Source organism: Lepidochelys olivacea, assembly GCF_965140295.1.
Source record: "Lepidochelys olivacea isolate rLepOli2 genome assembly, chromosome: 14".
Taxonomy (NCBI): domain Eukaryota; kingdom Metazoa; phylum Chordata; order Testudines; family Cheloniidae; genus Lepidochelys; species Lepidochelys olivacea.
The window spans coordinates 27,775,971-27,792,458 of record NC_140424.1 but is presented as its reverse complement, the minus strand read 5'-3'; the positions used below and the strand labels follow the sequence as shown (position 1 = coordinate 27,792,458).

The 16,488-nt window shown below is 51.3% G+C and overlaps 1 pseudogene across 1 annotated transcript in view; it reads left to right on the top strand.

Annotated features, from left to right (window-relative positions):
* The window catches only part of LOC311531264 (C-type lectin domain family 2 member D-like), a 188,589-nt pseudogene extending 173,519 nt beyond the window's left edge, over positions 1-15,070 (top strand). Inside the window, exons 3-5 of the transcript in view lie at positions 10,730-10,917; positions 11,668-11,771; positions 13,411-15,070. The product of the transcript in view is annotated as a C-type lectin domain family 2 member D-like (transcript). The remainder of the gene's footprint in view (positions 1-10,729; positions 10,918-11,667; positions 11,772-13,410) is intronic.
* The last annotated feature ends 1,418 nt before the right edge of the window (positions 15,071-16,488 follow it).

The following is a 16,488-nucleotide window of genomic DNA, read 5'->3' as shown; positions in this document are numbered from 1 at the left end:
TCCAAATCCCCCACCACTCCTACACAAGCAGGATCAGGAACTGGGACAGTGCCTGTGGGGGGAGATGACTTTGGCTGTTGTGGGACACCCCCATCTTGGGGGTCCCACATCATGGATGTAAAAGGGTCCCATTGGGGGTGGTGGATCAGGAGGCACAAGACCCTCGGCAGGGGGTGGGGATGCTGGGAAGGGGCAGGGCAATCTTGGTTCCAGCCCAGTGGGGAACATTTGTACCTTATCTCTGCACTGGAGCTGCTCTCGGATGACCTTGAGAGCAGCTTCATCTTTGGCCACGTCCACCCCTTCCTCCTGCTCCGAATCCAGGGGGGTCCCTGCACCAGGGAGGGAAGGACAGGGGCGTGGTGGGCAGAGCAGGATTCAAGACCCCCCTTCCCACCTCAGGCACCCAGGGCAGATGGGGCCCCAAACCTCCCTCTCAGGGATGCCTTCAGCCCCCAACAGCTGCAGAAGCCCAGAGAAGAACCCCCCTCCACTGGCCAGGACTCCAGGGGAGGTGCCGATTCCCCCGGCCCTGGAGCAGCAAGGACCAAAGTGGCAGCAGCTCTTCATGCCCCCACCCCCAGGTCCCCGTTCGGAAGGGGCAGCTGTGTGATGGCTGCTGCTGTCCGTGGGGTTCGCGGGGCTCAGGCCAGACACCTGGGCTGAGACCCGCCCCCCGTATCCCTGGGAGAGCATCTGGGCCCAGGGTGTTCACATCCCGTCCTCAGCCCTCCCGGAGCCCAGCCCGGCTCCTCACCTGGAACAAAGCAGTGGCCTCCATCGGCCTGGCTGCTGCCAGAGGCCCAGGTGCTGCCACTGTCCCATGCTGAGCTGCCCGTGCTGGGACAGGGACCTTCCCCCTCCTGGCCTGCAGGGGCTGGAAGGTCCTCAGAGACCGGGCAGGGCGATGCCTCCTGATGGGAACGAGGTCTGGGCTCCTGGGGCCGCTGCTGCCCACACAACAAGCCCCAGAGCCACCCTGCCCGGCGCCCCTCCTGGGCTGGGTCCTGTCTGCGAAACCGCAGCCTGGGCCAGCTCCATTGGGGCCTAGTCGGGGCCTCTCCCAGCTCGGCGCCTGCGCCGGGAGCCGGGGTCCTTTTCCAGAAGGCCGGGCACTTCCGCCGTCTGGCCTGGATGGGACCTGCTTCCCCGCCAGCAGGGATGCAGGGGTTGCTCTGCCCCTTGGGAAGACGGCAGCTGCTTCCCTCAGGCTCTGGGGCCACCTGCAGAGCCTTCCTCCGCAACATCCGCAGGAGCCTGGCCATCCTGGAACCGAGCGGGGAGCAGGGGTGAGACTGGGCTCAAGGCAGCCTTTCACTCCTGGGCCTTTTCCGTCCCTCCTCCTCCCTGCTCCAGCCACAGCCGCCCCCTCTGCCCGCACAGGAGTGCAGGGAGTGCCATCTACACACACGGGCAGGAGTTCATTGCATGATCCGCTCCCAACGTTCCCCCTCGTAATCCCTGCTGCTGCAATAGCCAGGAAGTCTCATCCTTTTCCAGCAATGAGGTCAGTCCCAAAGACCATCGGTTACTCTGGAGAAGCAGTCCCCTCCTGTCGTCCCAGGCCACTCTCCCACCCAGGCTAGAGAAGGAACAGAAGCCAGGAGTCCGGACTTCTCCTGGGAAATCATTCCTCACATCAAAGTCACAAAGGCCCTCGGCACAGGAAGCACAGAGCCCTCCTCATTCCCCATTGATTTCCAGGCTCAGCAGCTCACAGGGTCTGGTTCACCTCAGAGACTCTCAGCCTGGGGAAGGGTTGGGAGGGAAGGGCTGGGAGGGGAAGGGCTGGGAAGCCCCATTGCTGGAACCTTTCCAAACACACTGGAGACGGCTCTGGAGAAGCCCCTGCCTGGCCTAAGAGTGAGGGGCTCTTGGGGGCTGTTTGCAAATGAAATCCCCCTTTGGAGATAGTCTCTCCCCCAGACAGAGAGGGGAACACACCGAGGAACCCGAATGCCACTCACGTGCTCTCAGTGATGGTACAATGGATGGCGGATGTTCAGGGTCAGCAGACGTCCCTCACCCTCCTCCTCACTCTCCAAGCCCAAGGCAGGCTGGAGAGGGTGGTGACCTCAGGAGTTACCCTGCCCAGCCAGCAGGCAGGGTGATGACACGAGGGCGATCGACTGGCTGTGAAAACAAGAGTCTGTCTGATTGCCAAGGGACGGAGAAACTCAGCCAGCAGCAGGGGGTGCAGAACACGGCCCTAGGGCGGAGGTGACAGCGCCTCCGGGATCCTGACATCCCAGCACTTTACTCACCTTCCTGGAGCCTCCCAAACCCACTGGGCTGTAGCCATGGGACCCCAACCCTACTGACGGCAAACGGGCCTCAGCTGCGACCACAGGGTCACACCGAGTGTCAGAGCCATGGATGGACCCCTTCACTGACCACTGCCGCACACTCCCTCCCACAGCTGGCAATTGCAACCAGGCCCTAATGTCTGGTCCCCCTGCCTTTGAGAGAGAGTGTCACTCCTGCTTCCATTGCTGCCTCTTGATCTGTGGGACTTTGGGCAAGTTGCTCCCCCTCTCTATGGCTCTCTGGGACTCACATTCCTGAATGGGCTTTATAAAAGACAATGGTTAAAGTTTGGCCCCAACTAGTTCTTGTTTCTCGAGACTATCCATTTTAGCAAAGTTTAGAGTTCTTGACATTCAACACCTGGAAACATCCCTTTCTCCTTCGCAGATGGCCTTAACATCCCTTATCTCACCCAGGCTTCCTGCTGCCTGGAGTTAGAGAATTGACCCTGTTCCCATTGGACCTACCCAAGGTGTCACACAGCGAAGCGGTGACGGAGCCAGAAAGAGAAGACAACTGTCCTGATTCCTGTTCTAACTAACAGACAACAACCCCCCAGAGGCGGATAAGGCCCAGGAAATAAGGGGTGAACATTTTCATGGAAACCTTTTTCTGTCAGAAAATCCATTCAAACGAAACCACTTTGTTTCTTGAAATCATAACAAGTAGGATGAAAATTCTTTGCAAAAATATCTGTTTGCAAAACAAGAGCATCTCCTGTCCGTCACAGTGCATTCAACTGTCTCGTCATACACAAAGGGGAGACACTATGCTCTAGAAAATTGGATGAGATGCTTCACTCTGAGCTAAGTAGTTGCTGCTTTTCACAATTTCAAAACAATAAAATACAAATCAAATTGAATATTAGGTTATAATCTGATATGGCTCAGTGTGATAGGACACCCCCTAGTCTGCACTGCTCCGAGTGACACTGTTCAGTGGATCCCCAGCATCCACCCATGGTGAGGTAGGTGGGAGAGGATTGTTATTCATTCTTGACAGAAGGAGAAACGAAGGCTGAGAAAGGAGCAGGGACTTGTCTTAGCTGATGCAGCCAGTCAGTAGCAGAATTACTCTCAAATGAGCTACAGACCAACAATTGTTCATAGTAATTATTCAGCAATTATTTCAGAAGAACTGGAATGTTCGAGAGGATCATGAACTGCTCCAAGACAATGAATGGAGAGCAGCATCCACATTGGTCAAACGTATAACTGATTGCGACTTATTTGCTTGGTCATAAAAGAGAACAACAAAGACCAGAGTTTCCTCCCTGTCAATAGCCCCCTCCTCAGCCAATCAAGGTTGAGACTTTGAGGGGTGGGAGGCTAAGGGTTCTCATTAAATAGCCCAAAGAATGGCCCCGGTCACCACCGAGGGGATCACTCTCGGAGCACTAGTCCAGTCTCACCTCTCTGTGAGGGCCTCCCACAACCCCCCCAGACGCCGCTCCACACACAGAGCTCCTGGTGGTGGGAGGAGAGCAGAGGAAAAGGACAAAGGAAGCAAGAAGAAAAAGGTAGGAGGGACAGAGGAAAAGGGAAAACAAAAAGGAGAAACCCCAATGTCCCCAGTAATTCTAAGGGACAAAATCCTAGGTCGGAAATAAAATACTGCCCCCACAATCTAATGTTTTCCTTTCCTAAAAATCAGCCAGCACCTGATGGATCAGACTGAACAGGTTCCAAACCTCTCCGAGGCTCTTACCTTCTATACAGGGACGTCTGTTTTCGAGCAAATCCACTAAAAGAAAAGGAGAAAACTCCAAAGAGGGTCCTCCTTGCGCTCACGTACGTGCAAGTGAATGCTCTCTCAGTCCTCCAGGAGAGACCTCGAGAAGGAGACGTGCTGAAGCAAAGCCACAGGGATCTCCGAGCTTGCCCCTGTCCTGCACCCCTGTCCTGCCTGGCTGATGTCAAGTTCTCTCTGTGAGGTCATCGCCTCCCCACCACCTTTGTCCAATAGGCTGAGGTCCTGCCAAAGGCTCTTGTGATGTCACTGCCACACCCACCACTCCCCTGCAGTGCTGATGTCCTGCCCCTGTCCAGCCACATTGGATGTTTCAGCTGCTTCCCCTGGATCACCCCACTCAATGTCACTTCCTTGTAGGGTGACACCGACTACATAGTAGAACACAGAAGTTCTTCCCCAGGCCGCAATTAGGTTTTCACAAGTTAGTTGACTTTATGGCCAGAAGGAACCATTCGAGCATTTAATCTGATCCCCTGCGTATCCTAAGGCCTCCTGTATGTCAGAAGAGCTGGGCTTTTCTTTTACTCAAACATTTTCCAGAAAGGCATCTAGTCTTTATTCGAAGAGATCAAGAGATGGAGAAGCCATCATTTCTCTTGGTACTTTGTGCCAATGACAAACCACCTGTTAGGATATAGATATTCAGGCCTGTCTGTAAAGGCCTATACTCTAAGAATTTAGGTGTATTCTTATCACTTGGCTAGTGATAGAGGTATAAAAGAAAGAATCAAAATCACTGTCTGCTGGTGTAAGGGCCTTCTCTTACTGTGACAGTCTGAGGCCCTGTTCTTAGGCTAAGGCCTTTGGCTAAGCAGCAGAGGCAGCCATAAGCTGGGAAGCGAACGGTCACATCCTCACATTCCAAATTAGTCACATTGAAATAAGGTGCTATTGGGCTGTTAGGCAGTATCAGGACAGGATTGTATTCCTATCACCTCCAGAGAAAGGGAAGTGCCTAGAAAATGTGAAAGGAAACTTAGTTTGATAGCATCCTGTCTGGCAAGAACTCACTTATCAATAGCTGGGATGTGAAATCCTCACTTCTGTATTGTTTTGTCATTATAGTTCCCACTTTGCTGTTGTTTGTCTGTATAATCTCTGTCTGGTTCTGTGATTGTTCCTGTCTGCTGTATAATTAATTTTGCTAGGTGTAAACTAATTGAGGTGGTGGGATATAATTGGTTACATAATCATGTTACAATATGTTAGGATTGGTTAGTTAAATTTCAGGAAAATGATTGGTTAAGGTATAGCTAAGCAGAACTCAAGTTTTACTATATAATCTGTAGTCAATGGGGGGTGGGGGGTGGGTGGGGGTGGGCATGTGGGTGTGTGAGATGGGAACAGGGAATGGGGGTAAGAAAATTGGAATCATGTTTTGCTAAAGGGGGAGATGGGAACAGGGAATGGGGGTAAGAAAATTGGAATCATGTTTTGCTAAAGGGGGAAATGGGAACAGGGAATGGGAGTAAGGAAGTTGGAATCATGCTTGGCTAAGGGCAGGAATCGGAACAGGGACATAGGTGTAAGGCTCTGTGGTGTCAGAGCTGGGAAGGAGGATACTAAGGAAGGAAACTGGAATCATGCTTGCTGGAAGTTCACCCCAATAAACATCAAATTGTTTGCCCCTTTGGACTTCGGGTATTGTTGCTCTCTGTTCATGTGAGAAGGACCAGGGAAGTAAGTGGGTGAAGGAATAAGCCCCCTAACACCACCCTCTTACAAATCTGGGTCTTATTGTCATTATCCTTTTTCTGATTTCTGCTTCCATCCATGGGGTTTTGTCATGCCTTTCTCTGAGACATAAAAGAGCCCTTTTATACTCAACATTTTCTCTCCATGAAGTCAAGCAACTCACTTCTCATTCTTCTCTTGTATATACTAAGCAGATTGAGCTTTTTCAATGTCTCATAATAGGGCATCATCCCCATCACTCAGTTATGAATCTTTTCTGCACCCTCTCCAATTGTTTTAACATAATATTCAAAATGTGGGCACAAGAACTGGATTCAACATTCCAACATCAGTCTCACCAATGCTCTTTCACTTCCCTTTCCATCCTCACTACTCTATCCAGCCAAGAATGGCTTTAACCTTTTTTAACACAGTTTCACATTGACAGCTCATGTTGAACAGCTTGTCCACTATGACCCCAAAATCCTTTTCAGGGTCACTGCTTTCCAGCGGATTGTCCCCAATTCTGTAGGGTGCCGCCTGACTCCTTTGTTACTGGAGGTATGGGGTTGCATTTGGCTTTATTAAAACCTAATTCTTTAGTAAGTATTTTAGAAGAACTAGCCCATTAGAGAGAGAATCGTGAATTACTCCAAGACAATGAATGGAGAAAAGCGGCAAGAGCAATCAAATACATGTTTGGTTACGCCCTATTTCCTTGGTCTTAAAAGAGGGTCACAAGGACCTGAGCCTCCTCCCTCACAATACCCCAAACTCCCCCAATCAGCATTGAGACTCTGAGAAGCAGAAAGCTGAGAGTTCTCACCAGATGTCCCGGGTCACCACCGGAGGGAGTCACTCTTAGAGCACTATTCCAGCCACATGTCTTTGGGAGGGCCTCCCGCAATGAGAGTTGGAGTGCAACCCCCCCTCCCCCCCTCCGTCCCCAACTCCACACGCACAGACAGGTCCTGGTGGTGAAAGGAAAGCAGGGGAAAAGGACAAAGATGCAAGAGAAGACGAGAAAGGAGGGAGAGACAGGAAAAGGGAAAACAAAAAGGAGAAACCCCAATGTCCCCAGTAATTCTAAGGGACAAAGTCTTAGGTCGGAAATAAAATGCTGCCCCCGCAATCTAGTGTTTTCCATTCCTAAAAATCAGCCGACACCTGATGGATCAGACTGAACAGGTTCCAAACCTCTCCGAGGCTCTTACCTTCTATACAGGGACGTCTGTTTTCGAGCAAAACCACTAAAAGAAAAGGAGAAAACTCCGAAGAGGGTCCTCCTTGCGCTCACGAATGTGAAAGTGAATGCTCTCTCAGTCCTCTAGGAGAGACCTCGAGAAGGAGACGTGCTGAAGCAAAGCCACAGGGATCTCCGAGGTGGCCCCTGTCCTGCACCCCTGTCCTGCCTGGCTGATGTCAAGATCTCTCTGTGAGGTCATCGCCTCCCTACCACCTTTGTCCAATAGGCTGAGGTCCTGCCAAAGGCCCTTGTGATGTCACTGCCACACCCACCCCTCCCCTGCAGTGCTGATGTCCTGCCCCTGTCCAGCCACATTGGATGTTTGAGCTGCTTCCCCTGGATCACCCCTCTCAATGAGCGTTCATTGTGGGCTCAAGCCGAACACAGTAAAACATCAGAGGCTTCTCCCCATGCTAGGCTCATTTTTCATCAATTAGCAGACTTTATGGACAGAAGAGACCATTAGAGCGTGTCATCTGACCCCCTGCATATCACATGCTTTCTGTAGAGCATAGGAGCTAATTTTTGACTACACACGTTCCAGAAAGGCATCTAGTCTTCATTAGAAGACATCAAGAGGTGGGGAATTCCCACCACTTCCCTTTCTAGTTTCTTCCTTTGGTGATTCGTCCTCACTGTTGAATATGTGTGCCCTCTTTCTAATACGAATTGGTCTCTTTTGAGTTTCCAGCCACTGGGTCTTGTTATGCTTTTCTCTGATAGATTAATGAGCCCTTTAATACCCAATATTTTCTCTCCATGAAGTCACTTCAACACTTCTATGATGTCACCACCCAATCTTTTTTATAATCTAAACAGGCTGAGCTCTTTCAATAGCTCACTAGCATCTGCCAGGAAGGGAGTCCCCACAGAGGGACACCATAATCTCCCAGGGAGGGAAAAGGCTCTCACTGCCATTTCTTAACCTCATGGGGTGTTCTCCTGCTCTGCCAACCCCACCCCTTTTTCAGTATCTCCAGGTGCCTGAGGGAGCAGGAACCAGAGGCCATCCTGCAGCTGGGACAGAGATGGAGGTTGATGACCTACCTGCCCGTGGTGACCATGGTGCAGGACAGCCCTCAGGACATGCGAATGCAGCTCCAGATCTGGGAGCAGCTTCCCTTTGCTGGCATGAGACCTTGCAGGTTGCGGTGGGTGAGACAGGCACTAACTTTTGGAAACCCTCAGTGGGATCAGAGGGTAATGGTTTGTAGAAAGTGGTGTTGGAGAGCTTTACAAAAACTAGACAAGAACGGTGCATGTTCCAGGGCAGCTCCAGCCCCGGTGCTGTCAGTGAGACGTGTCCTCCCAGCCCTGCCTGACGGGTCTTTCTGTTTCAGACCCTCCTTGGAACTGCCAGAAAAGTCCAACCTGTAGAGTTGTGGTTGCAGTGATAGTTGTATGGTCTGCGTTGATTGCTGCCATCATTGCTCTGGCAGGTGAGTTCCCAGCTTCCGCCCCGCTCCCTTCCCCTCCATCTACGATCTCCGCGCATCCCATTCTCCCGTGACCTGCCACACTCACTCTCTCCTCCCGGCCTGTCCGGCTTCTGCCCCTGGGGCAGAGGATTCCTGGGGGATCTTCCTCCCAGACCCCTGCACCTGGGCACTCTCTGTGTCAGGACGATCTGACTGACATTAGCCCCCCCAGCCCATCTCTGAGCACTTTGGACCCAAGTCACCTTTGCCACGCGCCATGAAGCAGTCCCTGACCAGGGTGCCCAGTGGGACAGGATGCAGTGCAACCCTGAGCCCTTTGCCTTCCCTGTGTTACTCTGAGGTTACCAGCTTGGCCTTCCTGGATCTTCAGGTCATGCCTGTGGCCGGGCGGCAGGTGCTGCCGTGTTATTGAAATGAGCCATAGAATTAAGTCAAGACCCCTCCACCAGCGCAGTGTGGAAACCCCCCAATCGCTAAGCTTGGCCAGGAAGGGTCCCTTAGCACCATTCACTCCCCCGGGCTGCCCAGACAGCGTGTGCTCATGCAGAGGGCGTCTGTTTGCGGTGAACATGAACCCTGTTGTATCCCCCCGTTGTCTGGGGCAGGGCGTGCTGGGGAATGTCGGGGGTGGGATTTCTCTATTGCCCTGGGATCTGATCACTGGGCCCCAGGAGGGTTTAGCAGCTGGCAGAGGGGATTGAATCCAGGTCTGTCTGCATTAGGAATCCTCTGTGCCGATGTCATGACGTCCGTGTAGTTGAATTGGTGCAAACCGCTAAAGCAGACGCACTGCACTGGTGCACAAAGGAGCTTGCCTTGGTGCAGTTTGCTGCAGGAAGTTACCAGAGCGAGCCGCACTGCTCCAGCGCATCTCCAGGAGGTGCTTGCCCGGATGTCACTGCAACACTGTGATTATACTGGTGCAGATTGCTCGGATACAGATGCGCCCTGAATCCCAGCTCCCTGCTGTAATGGCAGGCTGTTGCAATGGGCAGCATTGGTTCTCGCTGTGTAAGGTGGGAATCTGTGAGCTTAGGGTTGGTTACACACCTGCAGGTGCAGGGAGCTCTGCAGAACATGTGGCATCTGAGCTGGAGATGGATGGTGGAGACAGCCTGTGCCATCAACTGTTAGTCACTGACTTCTCTGCTCAGTTCAGTAGGGCAGGGGTGTGGGCTACCGTGCACTGGACAGTGAAATCTACAGGGTCAGACATGCCTTGTGAGTGAGGTGAACACATGCTCGCTTTCTGATCACCGCTGCCACGTTTCCTAACTCTTCCCAACTTAGAGTGTCTGTTCCTCGCTGAGCGCCAGCCACATGGGAAGGCTTGAAAACCAGCTACCGAGTTACTGTGGTGCAAACAAAAGTGACGTGCTCGAAAACATCTGGAGGGGTTTGAGTCCAACTCCTCTCAACTAGACAGGCCTTTCAAATCCTCTTTGGTGTCACTTATGGGTGACCCCACTGCTGCTCTTTCATGGCTCTGAAAGGGTTACACTGCCGTGAGGGCTTCCAGAAAGTGCCTTTCTTGCTGCTGTGTTTGGGGAGAGAAAAGTCTGCAGGTAGGAGGTGAATTAAGTTCCATCATTCCTGGCCCACAGTGCAACAGGTCACTTCCCGTGGCTGTGGTTTCTGGCGCCCCCTTGTGGCTTTCATGTCCCTGAGTGAAAGTTCCCACATTCTTCTCAGTTGTTCACCTGCTGTTTGTTGCTAGGTTGAACGTCCAGCTGTTGATCTTGTGCCTGGGGTGAAATGCTCTGAGCTGTGTCAGTCCCTCCCAGGCTGGGAGTGTCCCTGGAATCCTTCTTGCCAGGCAAATTTACAGTGACAAACGTCTCCGTCCCCCTGCATCTGATTGCAGTGGACCAGCCCCAGCTGGGGGTCCCAATGGGCTTGGCAAGCCGGTCAATTGACTGCCTGTTTGGCCGCAGTCAAATGCTCCAGCGAGAGCCCTGGGGGGGTAGGAGGCAGCCTGCCTTTCGGATTGCGTCTTGGAGCCTCACTGGTGTTTTCCAGAACTTGGTTTCATTGTTTTGCCTTTTTTTTCTGAGCTAAAATAACTCAGTGAAGTACATTTTTTAAAAAATTAGGTAGATCCATATCTATCGAAAGCTAAACCTACTGGAGACAATGACGTCTTGCTCTTTTTTCTTCCTGGCGGGAGGTAACCAATTCTGATAAATTGGTATTTTAAAATATCTGACCACTCTTTGACAGATTTGACTGGTCAGTTGACCAATTTTTGTACCAGTCAAATGCCCAATTCTCGTTGCAATTCTTACCCTCCATGTGACTGTCTCATTCTCAGCGCTGACCTCTCAGCTTTCATCAGCTGATCTGTGCCCCCCTGCGAGCCCCTCGTGCCCGGACGGCTGGATGGGATACCGAGGGAAATGCTACTATTTTTCAGAGACGGAAGGGAGCTGGACCGACAGCCGAAGCCGCTGCTCTGCCCCGGGTGCCTCCCTGGCTGGGATCGACAGTGAGCAGGAAATGGTGAGAGACTCTCGAGTTGCCAGACACTAATCTGGGCACAGGGATGGCTGCTGCAGCAGGACCTGGGCTCTGCCCCGTGGGGTGAGGAGCAGCTGTGAGCCCTCCCGTGCTGGGAGGCCGGAGTGAATGAACTTCCAGCCGCTGAACGCCAGCCCTGGCTGGGCCCAGGGCCCTACTATCTGTGTGTGATCACAGGGATTGCCCATTCTCCGCTGCCCCCCTCCCCAAATAGGGAGACAGCTTCTGTCTAGGGCAGGGCTGGCTCAAGCATCTCCTGGCCTGCTGGCTGCTGGAGTGGGACTGAGAACCCAGCAAGTGCTCCTGTTGTGGGGATGGGAAAGGAGCAGGCAACTGAGGAGGCGGGGGAGGAGGGGATCCTTTCACATTGACCCCTCCCACTTCAGCTTGCCTCCCTCCCTCCTCCTCCCTTGCTGGGGTGAGCGGTGGCTGCTCTGTGAGAAGAGATGTCTCTGCAGAGAGCTCAGACCCAACAGCTGCCCCCAGCTCAGGGGGACTTGGGGTGTGGGTGACTGGGAGCACTGGGGTAGGGCTGCTGTGTGCGGTGGGAGGGTTAAGACTGCCCGGGAGATCTTGTGCTTTGCAAGAGGGAGGGGAAAATCCCCCCTGAAAATAAACTGAGCACCCTTCAATATGTGACTGGGATTCTCTGCAGCACAGAGCCCTGGAGGGGCGGTGGGGGGGAGCATGGGAGGTGGGGCTGATACCTGCTGTCCCTCAGCTTTCTTTAAGGCGTTCCTGCTGTGCCATAAGGGTGTCTATGACCACTGGATCGGCCTCTGGAGGGAGCAGGGTCAGCCCTGGAAATGGGCCAATGGCACCAAATTCAACCACCTGTGAGTCTCTCTCACCCCTCTGGACTAATTCCCTGGGCTTGGGGATTCTGGTGTCTGAGCGGTTTGAGCTCAGGTAGATCCACCATTCAGTGCTAGTGAAAGCACCAGACACGACCCTGGTCCGTTCGCGTCCTGCGTGTATCGGAGACCGATGGGAGCCGGCGTGTCCCTGAACTCTCGGCTCCTCCCCGCAGCACGGTGCTGGGCCGGAGACAGAGCCCGCCATAGCCAGAGATGCCCTCGCAGCGCGCTGGGATTTCAGCTGGGACACTCGCTGTTCTCCCCCAGCCCTCTTCAGCAAGGTCCCTGGGGTGTCTGACCCCCCCTGGGGAAAGGAGGCAGCAGGGAGCTCAGGTTAACAGTGGCTGCTAGAGAGGGCAGCATGCCGAGCACTGCATGGCAGGTGCAGGTCCCGCTGGGGATTGCAGCCGGCAGGTTTGAGTGACTTGGCTGGTGAGGCCTCTGAATCCGCAACAAGGCACCGATGTTAAAGGAGCCTGCGGTTCACAGGTGCTGGACGCCTGGGGCTCCCACGGGAACGGGGTACAGTAGTGATGGCTGCCCAACACCCCGCGATGGGTTTCAGTGGGCTCCAAGTGTGATCACAAAACCAGCGCTGCTTGAACCCTGGGACTTCAGCAGTAGAAGCATGAGCCTCTGCCATAGGAGCGAAAGAATCCACTTCTTTAACTGAAACTCCCCCCCGGTTGATAAAGCTCTTTTGCAGGCCAGCCATTAGAGGGGGATGGAGACCCCCCCCCCACTTCTCTGGTCTGGGTTACTTCAGTACTTTGAAAAATCAGGCTCTTTTGGCGCTGGGTCAGGGCTCCCCAATGGACAGTCCCCATTCTGCTGTATTGGACCCAACCTTTGGATCCCACCTGCTTCCAGCCTCACTGGGTCTGAAGAGCTACCAGACACTGTCCTGAGTTCGAGCCTCTGTGGCATTCTCCTGGGGTACAGACTCCCTGTCTGGTATGCTCCTTAGGATGTGGGACCCTGCAGATCAGCTGCTGTAGGATCCAAAACCAGTGCTGAACCCTCCCAAATCTCCCGAGAAGCATGTTGTCCCTAGAGCTCCACCCTCCACACCAGATGAACTCTGGGAGACTTATGTGAGGGTTACAAACAAGGAACACATGCTTTCACAAAGGAACTTCTTCAACACTCTCTTTTTCCCCCATGCCCAATGGAAAGCTCAAGAGTTATAGATCAACGGAGAAGGAAACCCCTGAATGCAATTTCTTCTTTCAGTGTCATCTTGGTTCTGCTCCATGTGTTTCAAGGAGGCGAGATCCTTCCTGTCCCCCGCTTTTCCTGCTCAGTCGTCTGGTTCTGGTGATGGTCTGCCCCTCTTGTTAGAGGGCCGGTCCCTTTTGACAATCAGTCTAACAAATTCTCTCTGTCCTGCTGGGGACTGTCCATTCTTCAGCACCCCTGTGGGCTGCTCAGCATAGAGGGTCAGGAACAGTCAGCGGTTCTGCAAAGCCCCTGCTGTCCTGAGCTCTGCTCCTGAGGGGCTGGGAGAGTAGCTGCTCCACACTCAGGCCTGCACTGTGGAGAACGGCTCCCCTGGCTGGGACTGGTGTGAAATGCCCAGCCTCTGCCTGACTGCAGCTCCCTGGCTTCTGTGTGGCAGGTTTCACTTAAGAGGAGGAGGTGACTGCGCGTATCTGAACGACGAGAAAGGGGTCAGCAGCTCACGGTGCTACATGGGAAGACGGTGGATCTGTAGCAAACCTGAGATGTATGTGATGGTGTCATAAATATAAAGGGAAGGGTACACACCTTTAAAATCCCTCCTGGCCAGAGGAAAAATCCTTTCACCTGTAAAGGGTTAAGAAGCTAGGATAACCTCGCTGGCACCTGACCAAAATGACCAATGAGGAGACAAGATACTTTCAAAAGCTGGAAAGAGGGAGAACATCAAAGGGGTCTGTGTCTGTCTGGGTGAGGCTTTTGCCAGGGACAGAACAGGAATGGAGTCTTAGAACTTAGTAAGTAATCTAGCTAGATATGCGTTAGCTTATGATTTCTTTAAATGGCTGATAAAATATGTTGAGCTGAATAGAATGAATATTCCTGTCCGTGTGTCTTTTTGTAACCTAAGGTTTTGCCTAGAGGGATTCTCTATGTTTTGAATCTAATTACCCTGTAAGGTATTTACCGTCCTGATCTTACAGAGGTGATCCTTTTCTTTTTACTGTTTCTTCTATTAAAATGTTTCTTTTCAAGAACTGAATCCTTTTGTCATTGTTCTAAGATCCAAGGGCTTGGGTCTGTGGTCACCTATGCAAATTGGTGAGGATTTTTACCAAACGTTCCCCAGGAAGTGGGGTGCAAGGTTTTGGGGAGGATTTTGGGGGGAAAGACGTTTCCAAACAACACTTTCCCAGAAAGCCGGTTAAACGTTTGGTGGTGGCAGTGGAAGTCCAAGGGTCAAATAGTTTGTACCTTGGGGAAGTTTTAACCTAAGCTGGTAAAGTAAGCTTAGGAGGTTTTCATGCAGGTCCCCACATTTGTACCTTAGAGTTCAAAGTGGGGAAGAAACCTTGACAGATGGGAAAAGAGACCGCACTCGAAAGGGGCTCAAAATGAGACTCCTAGAAGTGACACTTATACAACTCACACCTACTTGAACAAGCCAAGATCTCAAAATCAGGCAGTGGGGCCCTCAAGCAATAAGTGTGTCTCGTTTAAACTCCGTATGTGCCATCTGCTTTTGAACCTTTTAAACTCAGGGTTACGTTGTCAAGCTTTTCTCTGCAGCTGAGAGGGAGTGATCTCATGAGAAGGAGTCTTACCTCATTTCCCCAGCATGTGGCTAAGGGAAGGCCTTGTTCATTTAGACTCCAGAACAGCATTTCTCAAATGCAGCCAGCAGCTGATTGTTTTGCAGCCACAAGAGCCTCCAAAGTGCCCCAACAATCGCTCAGATGTTAAGTATTAAAGGTGTCTTCTAAATGCCATAAATCCTCATGCGTGCTCCCTTTTAAATAGTACCATGCCGGCAGAGCTGAGCTACATAGGTGTGGTTTTCTTTCAAGTCACAAAGTGTATTCTTTGGCTAAGAACATAAGAACGGCCATACTGGGTCAGAGCAAAGGTCCATCCAGCCCAGTATCCTGTCTGCCAACAGCGGCCAACGCCAGGTGCCCCAGAGGGAGTGAACCTAACAGGCAATGATCAAGTGATCTGTCTCCCGCCATCCATCTCCACCCTCTGACAAACAGAGGCTAGGGACACCATTCCTTACCCATCCTAGCTAATAGCCATTCATGGACTTAACTTCCATGAATTTATCCAGTTCTCTTTTAAACCCTGTTATAGTCCTAGCCTTCACAACCTCCTCAGGCAAGGAGTTCCACAGGTTGACTGTGCGCTGTGTGAGGAAGAACTTCCTTTTATTTGTTTTAAACCTGGTGCCCATTAATTTCATTTGGTGGCCCCTAATTCTTGTGTTATGGGAACAAGTAAATAGCTTTTCCTTAGTCACTTTCTCTGCACCACTCATGATTTTATAGACCTCTAACCACTGTGTTTACATCTCATGTTATTGTAGCTCTGTAAGTGGCTATGGGCCATCTCACTGCGTGGTGTTTGGGTAGGTTGCGATTGTTCATGGGGGTGGGGAGGGAGGTGAAAAAGTTAAAATGTGACTGGGTATCAGAAAGTATTTCAGGTAATCTAGTGCCAGAAAATGACCTTGAATGTGACAGCAGGTGGCTCCTCTGGGACCTTCTGCTAAGAAAAGCAAAACATAGAAAGAAAAAGAAACACTTCAGCACCAGGGGGAAAGGCAGTTTCCTGTGTTTCCGAAGCCATCTGATTCCATTTCTGAACAAGTTGCAGTGTGAGAGAGAAATTCATCAAATTGAAATGTATGTCATGCAACGTCCCTTCAGCACTTGTGCAAGGGAAGTTGAACCAAATTACTACGGTGAGCTTCAGAGGCGCAAGCTGTTAAATGATGCAAAAACCAAGCTGAAAAGACAACAGCAACGGCTCAGATTTTGTTGTTACTGTTATCATTATTATTACTGGGCTATGTTGACTATGGTTGTTTTTGTGTGAAAGAAACTTTGGACATATTGGCAGATACATTCTTTCGTTATTAGTCATTATCCTTTCTATTATGTAAAGCATTTTTAAATTTAGTTCAGAATTGTTGTACAGCCGTCCACCTTTGACCAAAAAAGCAAAAGAACAACAAAAAAGACAAGACTGTGCAAAGCACTGGTTTGTTCTGTGTTTAGGTCCAGTAAAGATAAGACACAACTGTACCTTATATTTATTATTGAGTCTGCAAAAAATCCCTATGTAAATATGCACATGTAATTTATTTGTTTGTTTTTCCTACAGTTAGTTAAGTATTGTCAGAGCCTCATTCTGAGGCTGCCAAAAATTTGTGAGAACCCCGGCTCTAGAAAGTGTTAGAAAACAAAATCCTATGTTACCATTACTTTCCAGTATTTGCAAAAAGAAAAGGAGGACTTGTGGCACCTTAGAGACTAACCAATTTATTTGAGCATAAGCTTTCGTGAGCTCCAGCTCACTTCATCGGATGCATTCAGTGGAAAATACAATGGGGAGATTTATATACACACAGAACATGAAACAATGGGTGTTACCAGTATTTATTCACTCTCGCTTGCATCTCTGTTCTTTGATAATAAACTCATTCCTGTTTTCTGTATATCTAATTGCTGTGTTCTCA